Source organism: Meles meles, unplaced genomic scaffold (genome assembly GCF_922984935.1).
Source record: "Meles meles unplaced genomic scaffold, mMelMel3.1 paternal haplotype, whole genome shotgun sequence".
Classification (NCBI taxonomy): domain Eukaryota; kingdom Metazoa; phylum Chordata; class Mammalia; order Carnivora; family Mustelidae; genus Meles; species Meles meles.
Genome location: NW_025721111.1, coordinates 235,938 through 245,182, shown reverse-complemented (window position 1 = coordinate 245,182; position 9,245 = coordinate 235,938).

Sequence of the window (9,245 nt, the reverse complement as noted above, 5' to 3'; positions counted from 1 at the left end):
TGTCTCCAAAGACAGTTGAATTCTGAGGTAAAAGGGGTTAGAATTAAGCAAATGATTTTGGTGTGGCCACAACCCAGCTGGTAAGTGTCTTGCTGTCTTGTGATGGGGAATATTTGAGTTATGGAACCAGCCTTTCGTACTTTTGTGAATCTCATTAAGCTAAACTCTGATAAGAGTTATCCAAAGAGTCATGCACAATTTCACTTTCTAGGGCTTAAAAATAAAGGATGCTTCTCTATTGATAAATAAAGCATACATTTACAAGCATCCTGGTAGGCAAGGAAGACTTATTTTTGACAGTTCAGAATTTTTCAGAGCTGGGGGTGGATCCAGGTTCTGTGGGGTTTAAAGTATATGTAGAAAGTTTCTGGTACTTTCTTCAAAAAAGAAAAAAAAAGTACAAAATGATGAATATAAAATCAAGTATGGAAGGTAAAATTTATTTAGAATGGAGAAAAATCACAGCAAATTATAAATCTAAAACACTGACAAATTTCACAAACATAACAAAAATCCAGAAATCTAGCATACTAGGATAATGGCCTGACACATGTTCACAATATGTTTTTCCCTGGAGTGTTTGGCACTGTATTTTTAAAATTTCTCAGCATATTGCAATAATTTTAGAATATTATTTTCTCTCAAGTGAGTAGAACGAGGATTCAGTCTTTCTCCAGGTATGGCTGAGGGATACTTGTTTTGGATTATTGGCCCTTCTGGAAATGTCTTTCAGTTGCAAGACTACATGCTGGTACCTTGGGGTTGCCTCTGGAGGCTGCTTCTTCCTGCCTTGGAGAGTTCCAGGTTTGCCTCTCTCTAGGCACAGGCTGGTGGTTAACTGCCTCACCTGCTGGCCCCACTCGGAGAGGTCCCTACACCCCCACTTCTAGTCCCCAAGTCCCTGCATGGCTGCTGATGAACTGGTCATTAGGACTGGGGTCTGAGAGCCCCCGGTGTGGGGAAAAGCCAACACAACAGACAGTTCAGGTCCTTCTTGCCCAGACACATGGTATGATCAGGGCTGGCTTTTTGCCGTGGCTGGTGTGGCCACAGCTGCTTCCTATCCCCTCGCCCATCACCAGGGCAGAGAGGGAGACCCCCAAGCCTGGCAACGTGTATGCTTCCAGAGTTGGCTAGGGGTCCTGCTGGCTCCATATGCCCATGAAGGGAACACACAGAGCCACAGAAGGGACACAAGCAATGGAAGGCTCTGAAGCTTTGGTTACTTTAGCAGGTGACATCTGTTTTGTAAGCCACCCTTGGCAGTCATGACCCTCCCTGTGAGTGAAGATGGATGAGGGATTTTTTTTTTCTTTCCTGAGCATTGTATGGCAACAGAGATGGAATGTGTAAATGTGTGGCTTAGTTTCTGTCTATGGTATCTGTTCAATAACTGACAGCATTATGGTTATTAGTAAATTACCATCTGCTTTAATTATTCTCCTGTGAGTTTTATCTGAACTTATGAGTCTCCCAGAGCCTGCTCAGGCATGGGAGAACTCGCAAAGCTGAGGACCAATCCAACTAGGACTCTCGGTGTTCAGTCCTTCCTTTCCTGGAACACCTTCATCAGAGATGGGGGTGTTGGTGGATGAACAGTGTGTGGATTACCGTGGAATGTCAGGAATGCGGCCAGTTTGTCCACTCAGGGAGTGTTACATAAGTGAGCCCTCCAGGGACATCATGCTAGGGGGAGTGGAAAAAACAGAATATGATACCTGATTCTCGTCCACATCAATGACTGAGACTTGAGGGAATTCGACACATTGTTAATTTAAAAGCTTTGATTGCAAGACAGAAATATGTTTCAGCAGCTTAAAGCAAAGAAGGGAATTTGTTGATTCATGTGATTGAAAAGTTTAGGGTAGGACTAGCTGGCTCACGTGAGCAGAAGTGGGGACATGGTTCAATGGAATCATTAAGACTTGATCTCCCGGCTGGTGATTATTTGTTCAGGTTCATCTTCCCCACCTGGAGGATCCAGGCAAATTCAGTTTTACATCTTGGGAATGAATGTTCTAGTGCACTGTCTACCAGCCTAGCCCTCACCATCTAGCTGGAGAGCAGACAGAGGTGCCATGAAAGCACAGCCTGGTCCTCCCCGATGGTGGAGGCTGTGCGTGTTAGGTTGGCAAGTATTGTAATATACACGGTAAAGGCTTGCACAGTAACTAGATGGTGAGACTATTATTGGGCACTGTAGCATTTTGTCTAAATGAAACATTTGCTCACAGTGCTTAACAAGTGATCCAGAAATGTTTCCTGGTTTGATCTGCCACAAGACTTTAAGTCCTGGGAACAAATACTATTGTGTTACTCTCATCATGCATATTGCTTAGCAGACACAGCATTTTCTTCACTACATGTTGAACTATTTTGGTATAGGATTTGGGGATGGGGGAGGCTTATGAAGTCTGCTTTCACCTGAGGGTCTAGTATTCTTAATTTCTGGGGCCACAGGTCTATATTCTTTTGAAAATACAAAGCTGCCCCTTTTGTTCCTGCTTTTATAAATCTTCAAATTAAAACGTGAAGGGAGCCATGGATTGGTGGCCTCTGGTAAAAGGAGCCAGTTCTATGAACATAAATCACAATTATTTATTTGTATGTAATGTGAGTGCTTATTTTTCCTGTGGTCTTAGACTTCATGTAATATTGTCTGCCAGTGCAGATGGATTTCCATAGATATTCCCTTGTACAAACAGATGCTACACAGTCCCCTGTCTGTACTCGCGTCTTCATCCTCCAGCCCTGTGTGGGAAGCCAGAGGCTGATGTCCCATGTTCACAGAGCTCAGACATCCTCCCTGAGACCTAGTGCAGCAACCTCACCATTGGTCCTGGTCTTCCTCAGGTCAAGGGCACATGTGTTTCCTTGCTGTTCCCCTGCTGACCAGGAAGGAGCTGGGCCATTCTAATACCTGTGTCACCTGGCCCCAGGTGAGGACCTAGGAGGATCTATGTTGAGGAAATGAGGCTTTAAAAGGCAGGGGTTGGTTATGGGTTGTTTAGGAAAAAATTCTATTGAAAGAAGGTAGAACATTCAAACCCCAGCTAGACAGTCAATACCCAGAAATCATACCAAGTATTTATTATTTGGCACTGAGTCACGATCTGTAGAGGTCACAGGAGAATATAAAATTAGACACGTGTCTGGTTGGGTAACTCAAGGAGGCATTAAAAAGGGTTTTGTGGAAGAGGCAGGTCAGGAGCAGAACCTTGAAGCTGACCACTCAGTTAGCGTTCTTCCAGGTGCAATCATGGGAAACCTACTCAAGGCAGGCTTAAAGTTAAAAAAAAAAAAAAAAAAAGATGGGGGATGGGCTTTATTAGTGTGCTTCATGGAAATATCTCAGGAGTTGAGGTCTGGAGGGCTTGGGCTGCCAGGGAGTCCCTGGGACCCCTCTGCTCTCTGCAAGTTCTGGCTCTGGTCCCCTTGGAGTCAGTGCCTCAGACCATCATGTGCACAGCCCCCAGCAGTTCCTGGGTCTGGCAGAAAGAGGTCCCCTCTTTCCAGATGGCTTCAGCAAATGTCATGGCTTAATTCCAATTGGCTCTGATCTCACACAGACCTGCACCAAACTCGTGGGAATGCAAGAGGACTGTATCTAAGTCTGAGCAGGGAGCTCACCTCTGTTGCTGGGGAGGGGTCAATAATTCCACCGGTCAACAATGTGCACTGAATGTGTAATGGATACATGATTCAATGAGTAAGTGAATGAATCAGTGACAGGCTGGATTATGGATTGAGGGGAAGTCAGGGACATAGAATAGAGGGAGGTGTGCTTTTGGCTTCTGCAGCTGAACGGCCCTCTAGACTCTTGGCCCCAAAGGCGGCCTAAGCATGGACTTGGGGTGGTGCTGCCTGGCCTGCTCCCAGGGTTTACAGTCTGGAAGCAGGACATAGATGGCAGCAGGATGTAGACAGCCCAGCCCGGGCGGACACTGCCTGCTGCTGGAGGTGCACCCATTTTCTTCCCTGAGCAGATGCCTGCTGCAGAATCTGCAGATTCTGGACCTTCTATCCCTGGAAGCCGAGCCCAGGAGGGGTCTGAGGTTCAAGCAGTGCAGAGGACAAGGAGGGATGTCCACAAGCTGGGCTTGCTTTAAACCCTGAAAGTCGGGGTTTAAAAGTCAGATGAAGCATGGACAGACCCTTCCAAAGTTCGGAGCTCCAGGCTCTGAACCCACAGGAATGTACATAGATGGTGGAGGGAGCAGAGGAGATTTGAAGGATGTGTGTTGCTCTGAATGGCTCCCAGGCCCCTCACTGATGGGTTTCCTCATCCCTGTGCACAGGAGGTCACCCATAAAACCTGTCTGTTACTATTAACATCTGACTCTCACCATCGGAGGCTCAGAATGGGAACTTCACTCTGCAAATGACTTTGCTGAAGTGCTGGGGTACACCCCCTTTTCAGACAGCCTGGTCCTGCACCGAGGGACCTTGCTCACATGACCCTTTTCCTATTCAAGGCTTCACCACATACACACCCTCCTTTCCATCTCCCACCTCCAATCTCCTTCCTTCTGGGAGCATTTCAAATGGAAATATGATGTTAAATACACAAATTAACAGAGAGATACTGAATCCAAGTGCAGATTGGATGACTCTGTATGACATGTTATGATCCATGGCATAAAATATTATTAGTCTTATAAGGATACTCCTATAACTATATGTCAACTTTCAGACCGATCTTTAAAAGAGTTGTCTTTATTAGTCAGCTATCCAAGCCAATACATGGGAGCTGCTCTTATGTCATTCTTGCCCAAAGACCCATTCCAATCAGTCAGCACACCAACCGCACATCCTTCAGGCCTTGTGAATTGCCTCTTCAGATTTCTTATCCAAAGCACAGCACTTGTCTCTCTGCCTTCCATTCTACTTACCTCCCATTCATTCTGCACGCCTGGGCCAGCATGATTGCATGGAAACCCCATGCATTTATCACTTTTACTTGCTGATTCTTACCTTCGAGGGCAGTCCCTAAGGCCCGTGTAGCCCCCGGGAGTTGGTGTTTGCTTCTGTCCACAGTCTTGGCTCTCATCTCTTCCCTGGCAATGATCCTTTGAGAAGAAAGAGATTGGCTTTCTGGCAGATGGTCCTTAAGATGACCGTGATCTTTCGCTCTTCTGATTTTACTTCTTCCAAATTTCCCAGATTCAGGGCTGTCTGACACCTGCCACTTCTTGGACAGGTAGGGAAATTCATGCTCCTAACCTCACACACTTGCATGTACCAATCCCTTTGACTTTCCCACTGGGAGCCACCCTGAGGCAGGACACTCACTTCCTGTCCTGGTTCCTGCAGGGTTTTCTTCCATAAAACTTTTGGTTTTATCTTATCAGCTGAAGTAGGGCCTCACAGGTGGCACAGCACCTGGCAAGAGCTGGAGTTCAGGGTCAAGGCCAGTTTCCACCCAGCCCAACTCCCTGATCTGCTTCACATTCTTCTGCCTTTATGCCTTCCACAAATGCAAGGTGGGACCTGGTTTGTTTCCATCTGAGTTATCGACCAAAACCTGGATGCTGGTGGCTCTGGGGACAGACCTTTATGCTGGGGAACAGGCGCAACCCCGCCATAACCGAGGCACCCCTGGGTTCAGTTTTGCAGTCATTTTCTTTTCAAGAAATCCATAAGGAATTATGTCAAGTTAATTGCTGAACTCCAGAAATACTGCATGTAGGATATAGATAGGTATTGGATGGGGCAGGGTTTGGATCGCAGCTTCCTGGCAGGAATCCAAGTGAACCCAGACCAGTGGGGAGTCTCTCTCAGCATCTCAGGCTGCCCTCTGGGAGCAGTGACCTAAGGGTCAGTCCCAGCTCTTCCATTATGTTGCTGTATGACATGGTTAGGTAGTGGTGTCTCCTGCACAATGGGTAACAAGGACTAGACCCAAGCACATGGCTTCAGAAACAGAGGCCATAAGAAGCATCCAGCAGGGTTACAGTCACTATTGGTGGGTTAAAGTTACTATTACTTAGCTTCTATTTACCTCAGATCCCCACCCATGAAGTGGGAATCCACTGCTAATAGCACTCACAGGGCTGTTGTTGGAGAAGCTTGGGGAAGCATCCTCGTAGCTGTCTAGCCTGGTGGAAGCTCCTAGTCAGTGGTGCTGGCAAAACTGTTGGCATTCCCCCCATCTATCCATGCAGGCTCATCGTCAGAAAAAGGAAATGAGACCAGAGTGGCATAGTGGGAGAGGGACAGTGTGTGTGTGTGTGTGTGTGTGTGTGTGTGTGCGCGCACCCGTGCATTAGTGCGATGCTGTAACAGATTTCCTCCTGTGTTTTGGAAAGTGTGATGGCTCCTTGATTTCACAAATTCAGTCCCTGCATACATACACCCATCGCAGGTTGACAACTGCATCCTTGGCAATTGGTATTCCCTAGGAATTAATGTTTGGTGCCAGCTTGAATGTTAGAACAGTAATTAGACTGTTAATTATTCTAATAGTATTGCACATTCATCTTATGTATATTGGTGCATGAGAAGATGTGATAATTCCACCTAACTTACTTGGGAGCAGGTAGGCTCATGAGTCATGTGAAACATCCTTTTTCTAATCAGCTGAAACACGAAGGAGGAGAAAATGAGCCTTAACCCAGGACCTGCAATGTTCCCAGACCTACGTTAGGTCCTGTGAAGACAGGAATCTCACAGAATGCTCACAGTCCCTCTGAAATAAGCATCACTAGCCTCTACATTTCACAGAGGAAGGACACAAGGTTGGGGCAGGAAGGAAGGTGGCCCATGTCACAGTAGTCAGTTGTTGCTTAAGCCAGGAGGCAAGCCCAGGGCCCCTTCCACTGAAGTGTGAATCATGACAGGCCTGTCTTGATCCAGCTCCAGGGATCTGGAGAAACATCTCTGCTTCTTTCTCACTCCACTTTCACCTTCCTCACAGGAGGAGTAGCCAGACCAACTGAGATGTTTGCAACACAGGTGGGAGTTTTCAGCAGGAGACATAGCAAAGCAGACAGGAAGCACTGCTTAAATAAAGGCAGGAGTTCATCACTCAAGTTCTTTATTAAAGGAGTAGAAGTATAAACCAGAGGCAGGGTTCAGAATAATGGCTGGGTTCTCAGTCTTGGTAATTTTTAGGAGACCACTAGTAGTGGTGTAGTCTTTTCTGTCACTGTGACTACAGGGCATGGGGTGGGAGGCAGAAGAAGGGATGGAGTGGACCAAGAGGGGATGCATTGAAGATTTGGTCCTTCATCTTCCTGGGGGTAAACTCTGGATGTTGTGCCTGGCCCCCTCTAAGCCCAGACAGAGGAACTGGATGTGGCCCAGCAGAAGGGCAGGAGTGGATTTTGGGAGTCCTGGGCTCTCCTTGCCATGACCAGGAGTGCTTGATTCCTGTCTGGGCTTCTCTTCCCTCCTTTGTAAGATTAGACTATGCCAACCAGAATTCTTTCAGGTGAAAGTGACAGAAACTCTAGTAATTTGAACTGAAGCTTTATCTTGGCCTACAGATGAGCTTCTTTAGGCAGTGAGAAGCTTGACAGGCAGCGTTTGTAGGCTTACTAGCCTCAGGTTAGGACTCTAGCAAAAAGGAGGCTATCCTCTCTAAGTAGTCACATCTGAATTTCCAAGGAATGTTCTAGATGACCTGTCCTAGCTCACAGCTTTACTCCTGGCCCTGTGGCCAAGGGGTGGGATTCAGTGGCTGATTTTCTTTTTTTTTTTTTTTCTTTCTTTTTTTTTTTTTTGGCAGAAGAAGGTAGGGAACTGGGACACTAGGCAGACAATAGCTATTGATGTCTGGCAAGGAGAAGGAATAATCCTTGTAAATTCCAAAATAAGCCAAAACATGTTTGCCTGTTTCACCAGCTTCCACCCAGCAACCCCCAGTTTGTTTTGTGAGATTAAGAGTCATTTATGGTTTGTCACCCTCCCAATCCCATCTTGTTTCATTTATTCTTCTCCTATCCCCCTAACCCATCAAAATCCTTGAGGAGAACGCAGGCAGCAACCTCTTTGACCTTAGCCACAGCAACATCTTCCTAGGAACATCAGCAAAGGCAAGGGAAGCAAGGGCAAAAATGAACTATTGGGATTTCATCAAGATCAAAAGCTTTTGCACAGCAAAGGAAACAGTTAACAAAACCAAAAGACAACTGACAGAATGGGAGAAGATATTTGCAAATGACATATCAGATAAAGGGCTAGTATCCAAAATCTATAAGGAACTTAGCAAACTCAACACCCAAAGAGCAAAGAATCCAATCAAGAAATGGGCAGAGGACATGAACAGACATTTCTGCAAAGAAGACATCCAGATGGCCAACAGATACATGAAAACGTGCTCCACATCACTCGGCATCAGGGAAATACAAATCAAAACCACAATGAGATATCACCTCACACCAGTCAGAATGGCTAAAATGAACAAGTCAGGAAATGACAGATGCTGGCGAGGATGTGGAGAAAGGGGAACCCTCCTCCACTGTTGGTGGGAATGCATGCTGGTGCAACCACTCTGGAAAACAGCATGGAGGTTCCTCAAAATGTTGAAAATAGAACTACCTTATAACCCAGCAATTGCACTACTGGGTATTTACCCTATAGATACAAATGTAGTGATCCGAAGGGGCACGTGTACCCGAATGTTTATAGCAGCAATGTCTACAATAGCCAAACTATGGAAAGAACCTAGATGTCCATCAACAGATGACTGGATAAAGAAGAAGTGGTATATATACACAATGGAATACTATGCAGCCATCAAAAGAAATGAAATCTTGCCATTTGTGATGACGTGGATGGAACTAGAGGGTATCATGCTTAGTGAAATAAGTCAATCGGAGAAAGACAACTATCATATGATCTCCCTGATATGAGGACATGGGGATTAGCGAATTTTTAAAGGGAACTGATGAAACCTGAAATGCCCTTGACTCTATCCATGCTGGGAACATTTTCAGGTTTAGATCCCTGAGACTAAAAAGGATTTCATGATGAGCACCAGTGGACAGGCCTGGGGTTTTAAGGCAGTAACTGAAGCACTTGTCCTTCCCCAGGAATGCTTTCCGTGCTCAGGGAAGTACAGGGAGGGGATTTTTCATCTACCCAGTGAGTTCCACTTGAATTTCATACCTTCAGGAGCAGGTATGCCAAGGGCTCCCCTGAGGTGTGTTCCTGTCACAGAAACACGCCAAGAGGCTTTAATGTCTTGAGCATAAACATGTGAAAAAGAGATGAAACTAAGTGTAGCATTTCCTTAAATGTGC